The sequence below is a fragment of the Harmonia axyridis genome, chromosome 3 (assembly GCF_914767665.1).
Source record: "Harmonia axyridis chromosome 3, icHarAxyr1.1, whole genome shotgun sequence".
NCBI classification, from domain to species: domain Eukaryota; kingdom Metazoa; phylum Arthropoda; class Insecta; order Coleoptera; family Coccinellidae; genus Harmonia; species Harmonia axyridis.
The window spans coordinates 38,552,845-38,566,294 of record NC_059503.1 but is presented as its reverse complement, the minus strand read 5'-3'; the positions used below and the strand labels follow the sequence as shown (position 1 = coordinate 38,566,294).

General features: G+C 34.6%; 1 protein-coding gene across 1 annotated transcript in view; it reads left to right on the top strand.

Annotated features, from left to right (window-relative positions):
* The window catches only part of LOC123674976 (TWiK family of potassium channels protein 7-like), a 621,245-nt gene that overhangs the window by 365,849 nt on the left and 241,946 nt on the right, over positions 1–13,450 (top strand). The gene's annotated exons all lie outside the window — the stretch shown is intronic.

Genomic DNA, 13,450 nt, shown 5'->3' with positions numbered 1-13,450 from the left:
GCATTCATAATATTCCGAGTAAAAACTTATATTAATAGAGTATGAGCATATCCTTCACAAAAAGTATTTGGTTATTCATAAACGTCACCTTTTACCTCTAAATGAAAAGGATATCCTTCAATCCTTCATCCTTCAATCCTTCAAACTCGAGCATTTTGGCATTAGAGGCTGTTTTTTGGCTTGGCTCCGTTCGTTCATCACTGGCAGGTATTTTTCGGTTAGAGTGGGTGATTCTTTTTCGGATGTCAGGGCAGTTATTAGTGGAGTCCCTCAGGGCTCTGTTTTGGGTCCACTTCTTTTTCCGATTTACGTTTCAGATCTCCCACACTTACTTTCGGCTTTCTGTTCCCAATACGCAGACGATATCAAATTATTTTATGATGCACGCTTTCCTGATGTCCTTCAAGGTGACCTGGTGCGGTTGGATGGGTGGTGTCACCAATGGCTCCTCCCTCTGAACGTGGATAAATGCAAGGTCCTTCATCTTGGTAGATACAACCCGAGGCATCAATACTTTTTTGATGGCCGTGTTCTGGAGTCATGCAGGCAGCATAATGACCTTGGTGTCATCATTACAGAGGATCTCTCCTGGTGGGTAATTTAGTCTCTAGAGCCAGTAAGATGTTGTACCTGATTCGGCGGGTGTTTCCCAGATGTTCGATTGTCACTTGCAGGCAGCTTTATGTAACCTACATCCGACCGATTCTCGAACACGCCGGCCCCACGTGGTCTCCTTACCTGATTTGTGATCAACAACGTTTGGAGAGAATACAGCGCTCTGCAACCAGGATTCCTTTTGGACGAGTTCGACCATCTTACGAGGAGAGACTGCGGATGTTCCGGTTGAGTAGTTTTCATGACCGTCGTGTCCGGGGTGACTTGATTGTGACTTATCGCATCTTAAACAATTTTATTGGTGGTGATCTCGCTGACATCTTTATGATGAACGAAAATCGTCTCCGGGGCCACCGGTATAAATTATACCACGAGGTGTTTCGTACACGTGCGAGAGAGTCCTTCCTGCCGAATCGGGTATTCGGTAGGTGGAACTCTTTACCGGAGATTGTCGTGGGTGCTGAGAGTGTGAATTCGTTCAAAAACAGACTAGACTCTATTTTTGCTTAGAATGTTTTTTGTTTTGTTTCTTACATTTATCACCTAAGGTGTTTATTTTTCTTTTTTGTATGAGATTTATAGGCCATATGGCCTCATCTCAGTATCTTTTATAATAATAATAATAATAATAATAATAATTTCGAGTGTGGTCAGCAGCAGACTCAGTCGTATAGTGATCAGTTGTAGCGATGGCAGATGTTGTGGAACTGAGAGAGATTAAATACTACAAGAGCGTTTATCAACACCTGTTCGTGATTACAAAGAATTATATCAGTTTCAAGAGGAAAATGTGCAATGGCTTGCTAACAGATTTTTGGAAATAAATAATGCTGAAACTCGAGGAGGTGCGTTATCATCCGTCCTAAAAATTCAGATATATTTACGCTATCTCAGTGATCCTGGGTATCAGAAAGGCATTGGTCAAGAACTGCGTGTGAGTCAAGCTACAGTATCTCGTACAGTGACTGCCATAATTGACAGCATAGTGGCGCAATCAAATTACTGGATAAAGTTTCCGTCTTCGAACAATGCACTTATGGATGCCAAACAGTTATGGCAAAGTAAATATAGGTTTCTAACAGCAATTGGCGTAGTTGACTGTACCCACGTAGGAATTCTGAAACCAAATCGCCATGGTGATGAGTATGTCAACCGGAAAGGTTATCCTACACTGAATGTGCAAGCCACTTGTGATGCAAGAGAAATGTTCACTAGTACCGACGTTATTTGGCCTGGTTCGGTCCACGATTCAAGAATATGGAGAAATTCACAAATATGGGTTCAATTACAAAATAAAAACAACGTCGTGCTACTTGCTAATGCTGGATATGGTATAGAGCCGTGGCTCATTCCGAAACCCCGCTCCAGATGCTGAACTAAATTATAATAAACTTTTGAAAGAGAAAGAATGATAATTGAACGCGTTTTGGTCAACTGAAACATCGATTTCCTATTTTGCAACATTGTTGCCTGTATTGTGCTTCATAACGTGGCAAAAACTTTGAAAGATATCGATTTTGCAGCACCTGAAGAAGAAGTGCCAGAAGAAGATCACACAGAGTCACAAGCCAACATGCCAAGAACCATTTACTTTTTCTTGGAGAATATTCTTGCAAGTATAGGGTTATCATTATGAATACGAAAAATAGGAAATGCTTATACTCTTACCTTTTTCTTCAATTCAAAACCTTATACTTCTACTTTATACTTACAAGGATCTACTTTTAGTTTTATGAATACGGCCCATTTTCTTCTTCCGATGAATAATCTTACACTCGTGCGTGAAAGAACTTAAATTCTGGTGAATGAAGAATATTGAACGCCGATGAATATTGCGCAAGTGCTATATCTGATTTTCATATCCACATGACACTGCGTACGATCGACGAATGATTACCTATCACACAACAAGATACAAAGAGCGGTAGGGCATGCAAAGTATCAGTATTGCTTCGAAAATTATTTGGGATTACAAACATGTGTTCCGTTGAAAACATTTTGCATTTAACAGAAACTAGTTTCGAATGCAAAATCGTAGGAATTTTCCATATGATTAATGTGCCAACATCGACTTGCTTTTCTTCTTTGTGGAATTCATAATGATTTTTTTCTTCTTTCAATGAAGGTAATGAGTATATTCTGTTTATATTGGTTTGGCTCTCATGTGTGTACCTGCAATCGCGCGGCGTAGTGAAGACGGTTTAGAGATTTTTATCTATTCCTATTGAATTATATATCCATTATTCCACTGCTTTTGCACAATTAATAGTATCTATTAACAAACAGCGTGAGTTATAATAACTCACTACTATAACTCACTATAATAAATAGGAAAAGATGGATCTGTGCTTCTATATTTCTCTGCTTCTATTCGTTTGGCCGAAAGGGAACATTCCATTATTGTTATTGAGGGGAGGAATGTCCGAGGGAATATCACTTTAATAATTATGACGTTTTTAAATTAAGTTGGTATCTGATTATTGTGAATGTTTTGCTGAAAACCATTGATTCAGATAGTGAAGATGAAATATTATATATACCTACATTTCCAAAAGACAAACAGCTAATGTTACCATACAGATTGCCTTGCCCGAAAAAAATTTAAAGGAGTTCACAAAAATTTTCAAGATTGGTGTAGCAGTAGGAACATTGAGTTAACGTTTACAGATGAGCGGAAAAACCTTATATTGATTTTAGAATCAACATCTTTCTTAACTTTTCAGGACTTTGGTATTTCTGAATCTTTCAAGGAATGGTCAATATCACTTTCCCCCACAGCGGTAATAGGTATTTTCCTAACAAGTGTGGAAAATGATAATTTTCCGCAAGATACTTCAATTCTACTGCGGAAAAGGCACTTTCCACATGAGTAAGAAACAATATTTTCCCTACTCGTGTAAATGAAACACTTTCACGGAGAGCTTTCGTCTTGATAATGACTGACGTTATAAGAAATTATATTTTTGTGCGCTCAGCCGCATAAAGAATCGTTTGAATTTTATGATTGGCGCATAGAGACATGCCAAAATTTGATGATTGATGGAAAGTGAATAGCAGGGCTTTTTCTGTACGAATTTGGAAATGTACTACTTTCCAAACGTCAATGCGTGTGGAAAGTAATACTTTCGCAACGCTAGTAGGAAATAGTATATTGTGCAACAAGTGGGGAAAGTCCAACTTTTCTCGCGAGTGTGGAAGTTTGTGGAACGAGCCTGAAAGGCGAGTGCCGCAAACACACGAGCGAGAAAAGGACTTTCTCCACATGTTGCACACTATACTTTTCCTACAACTGCACAAATTTCAATAATTCAAGGAATGGACATGATTCAAATCAAAATGGCCTTCGTTGATAGTATGTGCTAATTTATTGCGTTTCTATAGAAACGACTCAAATGCCCAATTTCATTGGTCTACCAAGCGAGGTGTTGGCAAAGTGCCGTGGGGAATAATATTTCCCACAGTATGAGCAATACATAGTTTTGGAATTTAGTAAGCTGTGGAGAATACGCTACTTTTCATAGTAGTTATAGGAAAAATTTATTTGCACTTCTTTTCGTTATTTTGCGAGGTATATATAAGCATTTTTAATGTTTCAGAGAGGAGGTTTAAACATAAGTTGATCTAAAGTAAAATAAGAAAATTGCCTCGAAAAATTCCACGGTTGAATTCAGAAACTTGGAAATTTCGAACGCTGGTCTTTGTAATAAATTGAGCGTAAACTCTACAATTTTCTCTAACTATTCCACAGGGTGTCAAGAAATATATAATAAATACATGTTTTTTATTCACCCTGCATGAATAAGCTATCAACATTTCTGGAAGATTTTTCTGGAGTTTTTTTTTTTTAATATCAAAGAATTTATCTTCAATTTAGTGTGGAAACAATTGAAATCGATACAAAAATTATGAAAGTTCTTGGTCAACGAACTTCAGCAAAATTTTAGATGACCGAATTTTTTGCCGATGAGTGTATATCAAGGATAAATTGTGAAAATATATTGGACTGAAATGAATATTTAATAGAATTTATACTGATATATACCTGCCAAAATTGAATGACTGTTCACTAGCAGCTAGTTGTAAGGATGCATTTTGACCAGACAAAAATTCTAACTAACTAACGAGGACGTTTTTTGAGGCACTTCTCTAATTTCAAAGTTTGCTTCAGAAACTCCTAACATCTTTCCTGAAACTGATACAAAGTTGTGATTTCAATGTCTGAGAGAAAGCTCCAACTACTAACATCTGAAACGCTCGAGCCGAAGAGAATAAGGAACAATGGTCCGTAGTTAAAGTTTTTGTGCCGTCCTATTTGTACCTCAATAATTTAACAACTTCAAAAAAGAGAGACTTATGTAAATTGCAAGGTTTGTTGAATAATTCATCTGGATTTAGACGCGGGCGTAGCAGTCTTTCGCGGCAAGGGGGGTTGTGTGAATAGTTCTTTGTGTATGGAAAGCCTTTGGAAGAAATGGGACGAGAGGATCCTTCTTGGGATACATTTATATTTCAGTTTTGTCAGAATCTTTCGCTTCATTCTGTAGCAAGTATGTTCTACATCTTAAAACCGAGACAATCAGTGTTTATGCTGGAATTCCTGAAGACACCTTGTTGTTTGTAAAAAAAGTTTTATTTCCTTAACTGATAAATTTCTGGTAAAAAAATATAAAACGATCAATTCATTCCTTACTCGGTAAGTTCTTCTTCTGACATTGAACGTTTGTGATGCTATATTACATAAATAACAAGAGTTGTAATAGTATATTCTGAAACAAGTTGCAGAATAGGCTCCTATAACTCATGCGTTCGTATTCTTGTTGGAATTGCCTTCTGCATCGAGTTTTAGACGATATTTTATCTATTTCAGTCAAATTTTATGGAATATTATCGAAATTCAATGAAAAATTCAGATTATACATCTTAGTGACTTTTGTATTATATCTTGGTAGTTGGTGTGACTATTACGAAAATTGACAGATTATGGAATTTGATGTTAATTCGTACGTTTCGAATTTCGAAATAATTTATACTTACGCATTAAATTCGTGAATTATGTCTGAAGATATCGATTCAACACTACCAGAATTAAAAGAAATTTCGAATAATGTTGCAAATCATTTCACCATATCCTAATTATATTATATTGACAATTGACTTGTGTCAAAATTTTATGGGATAGTCTGTGTTGACAACGAAAAATATTAAGGAAAACAATGCTGTAATGAGTTCATTACAGCACTGTTTTTACAACTGTAATGAACCCATTACGATACTGAAATAGAGAAAACAATATCAGTCGTCAAAATGTGTCGAATGTTTTATTCCCATTGAGAATAATCATTTTGCTGCCCGGGAAGGAAAAGTAAAACTTTGCTGATTGATATGTATCTGCAAAATTAATATTTGCTGTCAATTGGAGAAAAACATATTTTCTGAACATCCGTGGCTCTTCTGTAAATTTTATAGAGTTTGTAAAATGTTTTCTATCCCATTTAACAAGACCCATGTGAAACCTCTTAGAAGTTTAGAGCTTGTATAAGAACATGCGCTTTTTTATTTTAAGTACTATATCATCAATTCTTACTATGAAAGTAGAACATAAAATAATTCATTCTTCCATGATTCTGAAATAATAGTACTTAAGATGTCTTACAAATACAAGTGCACACACTCGCTCTGATATGTAAGTTCATTCATTTCTCGGGCGGTAATAATGAAAAGAGTGGAAAAAATTGAGCTGTTGGGACAAGTTAGTGATGAGAAGAATCGAAATAGTGTTCGTCGCTCTAGAACAACTGATAATATTGCTGATGTAGCCAGAACTTTCGTTTTACTTGATTATTTTTGCCTTTTTTTCTTATTAGGTATGGTGCACATAGTTCATTATTTCCAATAAAGATCTCTGGGTATCGTTCAAAACCGAGTTTCGTAAATTACTATATACAACCCGAGATCCAACCAAGAAATTCAAAATACCTATGTGATGCTCCGATGATATACGGATAGAATAATTTTTTAAGTGTAATCCATACGATGGTTTTTTTCATTGCAATTATTTCGGGAAATTTGAAATAATAGGTACCTAACCCTGATTATCCTAGATCTGTGAGACCTTCCAGAAGCGCAGAGGTATTGCGGTATTTTCAATGTTCTCATTGCGGATCGAATATCTCGGAAGCAAACTGAAATAACAGAAACATAATGTTTCCGAAGGCAGTGCATACAATAGAGAAATAAAACAAGAACGCATAGCTCTGTGCAGACCATAGCTGATTGGATTTTCTGTGGCATTCTTTTTCGCAGATGGAAAGTTGTTTATTCATTGATTTCCATCAGATAAACAAGTTCTGGCAATATTTACCAACAATATTCGAATTCTATACAATTTACGATTACAATTTTCAATGAAATCTTTTGAATTGCTTTTCAGCCCAAGCTTTCCGAATAGCTCGAAAACATAAAGCGACCTGTGAATTTCCTTCCGTTCTATTTCTGATGCTGCTACAGTTATTTTGAACAATAAACTGAAAGTATCTATTGTTATTCTTTGGATATTCAAATTCTGTTTAATCGTTGTTGTAATTGACCAGAGGAAACATTTTCTCACAAGAGAAGAAGTGTCTTTGATTGCTTACCCAAGAGTATCCTCACCCTAAATATAGACAATACAACACACATTCTGAACGGAGGTTAGGAGTAGGTTAGGAGTAAAATTTATTGGTTAGCAAATGTATACTGAAAAATAATGGCGATTAATTAAATGAAAACTACAATAGACCCTTGATGAATAATAAAACTAATATTGGATTCATCAAGAATAACAAAGACACTATATCAAAAGAGATTAAATCAGGAGTGTATGAGTTAATTTGTAATGATTGCCAAAAAGTATATATAGGACAAACAGGGAGATTTTTTGGAATTAGAATTAATGAAAATCTGAAAAGTTTCCTTAACAGTGATAATAATTCTTCATATCGTCGGCCACCTCAACAGGCTGAAAATAATACAAAAATCATTCTTAAAAATTATCCTAAGAAAAAGCAGAACGTATAGCAGTGAATGGACGTATAAAGAAGCGGAAGTTATGGATTTGGCACAACTATATGCATTCAAGACTCTGATGGATAATCATAAAAATAAAAATGATATAACACACTCTACTCATACATATACCACGAGAATAAAAGGTACTCGTCCCACTACTATAAGAGCTGAAAAGACAATTGGCCAAAGATGCAACCAATACTTGGCTCCAAGAATATTCAGCATTCTACCTGAAGATATAAGGAATATCCAAAATTGTTATCAGTTTAGATACAAGCTCTACAAGCAAAATATGGATAAAAAACACCGAAAGAACACTGCTCTACAATATTATAAACTCTAAATAAATAATAAAATAAATGTGTGTATATATGTGTGTATATATATATGTATATATGTGTATATATTACTTACCCGAATCTTGACAAACTACTCGATAACTGAGAATTTACCCGAATTGTGACATAATACACGGATATGGATATGGATCACCGAATTGCGACACTGAACCTGAAGTGGACTATTCACACTGGATTGAGAAAAGACCGAAAATGGAATGATACTCTGCATCTACTTACCTACACATTAAGGCTAATGTAAAATTTTGTAATATTTGTGATTTTACTCACAGAAAACCATTTTACTTGGTTTTCTCTATTTTTTAATATTCATATCATTAGTCCCTCATATGTATGTTTATGTATATGTAAACTTGGATGATGAATATATATTATTATTATTATATAAGAGTGTAAATCTGCTATGTCCATAATGAACAATTTTACAGGAGACCAAAAAAACCGTACAGCCATGAATAAACTCTCTTATTATTATTATTATAACACTTACTGTACGGTTTTTTTGGTCTCCTGTAAAATTGTTCATTATGGACATAGCAGATTTACACTCTTAGCCGACGATATTCCAATCACTTGATAGAATTAGGACATACTTTCAACCATATTTTCGAAATTCTACATATTGAAAATAAATATGAATAACTGATTTGAAATAAAACTAAACCAAACACCAAGAACAAATAATTTCATCATTTCGAAATGATCAATGACAGTACATGTAATGAAAACAAACAGTTCTGCAGAAAACGTCAGAATTTCTTGCGAATGATTAATAGAATGCATACGTTAAGGTAGGCCAGATGGAAAATTCTAATTCGATTGCAAAGCCATGTGATGAAACTTGAAAAAAATTTTCAAATTTTTTGCCGAATCTGCCAGAAGGAACAGATATTCATATTTGAATTCAAAAGTTGACCACGTCCCCCTACAATAATAGAGATTTCAGCATAAGTGAAAACCCCTGACCCATCCCCTGAAAACCATCAACCTTTTATTCAAAACTATTTTCAGTAAGATGTTTTTCTTTAGAGATTTTTCAAAGATTCAACTCGGGAATTTCAGCCGGTATAATGTCCGAGAAAGTTAATCGAAGCCTTCTCATTATTTCGACTGAATTTAAAAAAGGATATTATAGTGTCAAGGAATTTTCAGATGATGAATCTCTTTAAAATAATGTATTAAGATTGTATTATATGTTTGTGTTAATTTTCTCCTAGAAATAGCTCATTATTTTGTACTTCATTATATATGACTTGTTCCATTTCCATACATTCTTTTTAATGTCGAAGGGATCAATAAAGAATTAGAATTGAATCAAGATTCAATTCAAAGATATCATACGAAGACAGATCTCATTCATATGACGTTGTGCTTTTAAGGTATTCTCAGTTTTTTTATTTACTAATTTTTTTTTTATTTCTGCATAATACTGTATTCGCAATATATTTTTTCTGTGAGCTTGAAACTTTTCTTTCAGCATGTTACTATAGATAACTTTATTTCATTTTACTTAATTTGTTTGTAGATCTTTTTTTTTGTGCGTATATGATTATTATGTTTTTAGGTCGAAGAGCAGACACTTCGAAAGAAATACACTGAACCTCGCATCTGCAAAATATGTTATCGATCTCTCATTCAATTTGAATTATATTATAATATTGTTCTCTTCAATAAAAGCATCATAATAAAAAAAATAAAATCTTAAAGAATTTCATATTTTCAGCTGACGATTCGTATATCGTTGTTAACCAGCATCTTCCCGTCATCTCCCGTACACCAACCGAACCCGGCATTTTATTTAAGTGTATTTTCTCTACCATTCTATTCTATGAAAGTATAATTTGTGCTTCCCTCTGCTCTGTGCGAGTTGAAAAGTGTTTTCCTTCCCAGTTTGGGCCCCTTTGTGTAGCCTCTCATTGACTTGTAAATAACGATTGCGAATAATGGCAGAAAGGATCTGTTTGCTATTCTAAACAAAATACAGAGTGCAAACACACAAAATGAACCCGCGACCTACAATCGGTAAGGTACCATTCGAATTTGCGGAGATGAGGTCGAGCTGAAATAGGGATTGCTGAAAATGCAGATGAATTTATTAGGTTTACAAGTACCTCTAAAATCCAATATAATTAGTGAATCTGTGTAGGGACTCCGTTATCATTCATTGACATAATCTGATTTATAAGAATATACAATATTTTAAGGATAATTGTACAGGGTGGGCAAATAAGCGAGGTAAGCGGCTATATCTCAGGATCCACTCATCGTAGAGACTTGCAGTAAAAAATTTGACCACTAAAGTGTACAAGAGAACACATTGGAAATTACTTTGAAGTTCATACCTCTACCGCTAGGGGGCGTAATAGCTACCGTCGAGTAGAAAAATGAATTTTACTCGAAAATGTTTCATATGGAGTTGAAGAAAAAATATCATCACTGTAATCCTTGGAAAATTCTCTATCTTTTTGAATTGTCACTTTCGATTTAACGACATCAAATACAGGTAGGTGAAAGGGAGAAATCTGACTGATTGAATGCCTGTAACTTCACTTTCGCTCAACATTTTTCAGCAAAGTAGATCTCGTCTGAAAGATAAGATCTTGTTGATTGAGGACAAAATACAGTCATGATAAATTTGTTTTTGCTGCTTTCGATAGGGGGCGCTAAGTAAGAAGTTCATTGTTTTGTTCATTTCACTGCGAAATTTCAAATGTAATGATTGATTGATTTCTTAACAGAAACAGAAATTCCATCAAATTTGCATGCAAACACCTGAAGGTCGCAAAGCGATAATCTCATGCGTTCTGAAGTTATGGCCGAAAGAAGATATTCTTCAACTGATGCACTGCGAAAAACCAAATTGTGTCTTTAAATTCTAACAGAAACAAAAAGCCCACCAAATTTGTATGAAAAAACCGAAAGGTCGCAAAGCGATAGCTTCAGGCGTTCTAGAGTTATGGACGAAAAAAGATATTCTTCAACTGATGCACTGAAAAACTAAATTGTGTCTTCTTTCGGCCTTTACTCCAGAACGCCTGAAGCTATCGCTTTGCGACCTTTTGGTTTTTTCATACAAATTTGGTGGGCTTTTTTTTTCTGTTAGAATTCAAAGACACAATTCGATTCTTCGCAGTGCATCAGTTGAAGAATATCTTCTTTCGGCCATAACTTCAAAACGTATGAAATTATCGCTTTGCGACCTTCAGGTGTTTTCATGCATAAATATGCATGGATGAATGAATGAAACGGAAATCCCATCAAATGATGGGATATCCGTTTCTGTTCAGAAAATCCAATCATTACATTTGAAATTTCGCAGTAAAATGAACAAAACAATGAACTTCTTACTTAGCGCCCCCTATCGAAAAATCGAAAGCAGCAAAAACAAATTTATCATGACTATATTTTGTCCTCAATCAACAAGATATTATCTTTCAGACGAGATCTAATTTGCTGAAAAATGTTGAGCGAAAGTGCAGTTACAGGCGTTTCAATCAGTCAGATTTCTCCCTTTCACCTACCCTTATTTGATGTCGTTAAATCGAAAGTGACAATTCAAAAAGATAGAGAATTTTCCAAGGATTACAGTGATGATATTTTTTCTTCAACTTCATATGAAACATTTTCGACTAAAATTCATTTTTCTACCCTAGCGGTAGAGGTATGAACTTCAAAATAATTCCCAGTGTGTTCTCTTGTACACTTTAGTGGTCAAATTTTTTACCGCAAGTCTCTACGATGAGTGGATCCTGAGATATAGCCGCTTACCTCGCTTATTTGCCCACCCTGTACATTTTACAGTTTTCACTGCCCGATTCATAAAAAACTGAATACGCAAACACAATAAACTGGAAGATTCCTGTCTTTTCGGCGTGGTCTGATCGATTTTTCATGACTTGTCACCTACAACTCGGATAAGCATGTTCAGAGGTCGTAGATTTTAATTTGTCACTAAATATCTCCGAACTCATGTTATAATCTACGATCTATAAAGTTCTCAATATGCTACCACAGTAGTAGGCGAAAAGTCAAGAGAATAAAAAACTAGACCACGGCGAAATATAATATTTTATTGAATATTGCAAATAAACATGATAAACAGAGGCTCACTAGAGGTTCGCCTGTTAGTAATGCCCAATACATTCTTATTGTGAATAACTGCATTCTTCTATGAATTCCAATTTCTTGGAAGAAAATACTAGGTATTAAAAATCATGTGTGAAAATTCGTTAAGACATCAAAAGACATTATTCAATACATTCTTCTAGGAATTCGTGTTTATCGGAAAAAGTAGAAAATGCCGTCACTCATCCCTGCGGTTTCAGGTTCTTTTGCTGAGTGTTGAATTCATAAAACGATCGAACATTTTATTTTTTTCTTCAACATGATTGATTAAAACAATCGGATGAACCACTATTTGAAATCCGAATGCACCCACGCTTAACACTTCTTATGAAAAAAAGTAGTTCGATGAAACTAGAAAAAAAGGTTAAATTAATTTTTCTAGGAATTCGAATTTCTCGGAAAAAGTAGAAAAAAACACTAGGTACAAAAATTCGTTGAGATTAAAAAACTTTGATACATTCTTTTGGGAATGCGGATTTCTCGGAGAAAGTTGAAAATGCCACCCTCTATTATTCTCCGCCCCAGCAATATGCCGGTTCGCCCCCTCTAGAGCGGGCCCTGGATTTTCTCAATAGATTTCTCAGTAAAGCTCGAATTTTTCAGTTTTTTGCTAAAGTTCATTTAAGTGATATTCTTCGTTCATTTCCAAGTTTTCGAACTTACATTATTTGAGTTTTCAATAGTTTCGAAAAGCATTCAAATTATTTGGCTCCTCACGACATTTATAATATTACTGCTGAGGTTCACTTTTCAACCGATATGATATCTAAGATTATAATGAGGTTTAGATTAAATAATTGATAGAAATATTCATCATGCCAATATTCAATTCTGCAATTGAAATCTGCATTTTTTTAATAAACCGTTCATTTACATTAATTTTCGAACAAATTCACTTATCAGTATGGCAAATGCAAATACCTTAATAAAAAATTAATTCATTTTGATGAAAAGTATAGTTATGTGGTCTCCAAGCTCGCAATTGTCGCAAGAATGAACCAGAGCTCTAAATCTCCTGGTTCCATGTTAATGCTTTCTTCGATATCTCAAAAAGCTCATTTATAGAAATATTATTGTAACATTAATATGAGCAACTCTTTCCCCACCCTTTGAATTCATATCACAGTCCAGTCTATACAGCCATAACACATTTCTGTTGTAGTTTCATTGATTTTAAAATGAAGATACTCTCATTACTTGTATCTTTTCACGTTTAATTTATTTTGGCTGGATGTTCTAATATACCATACGAATATCTTATACTCATATTTTCAAATTGTCATCATCAAATTCTTCTATAACAA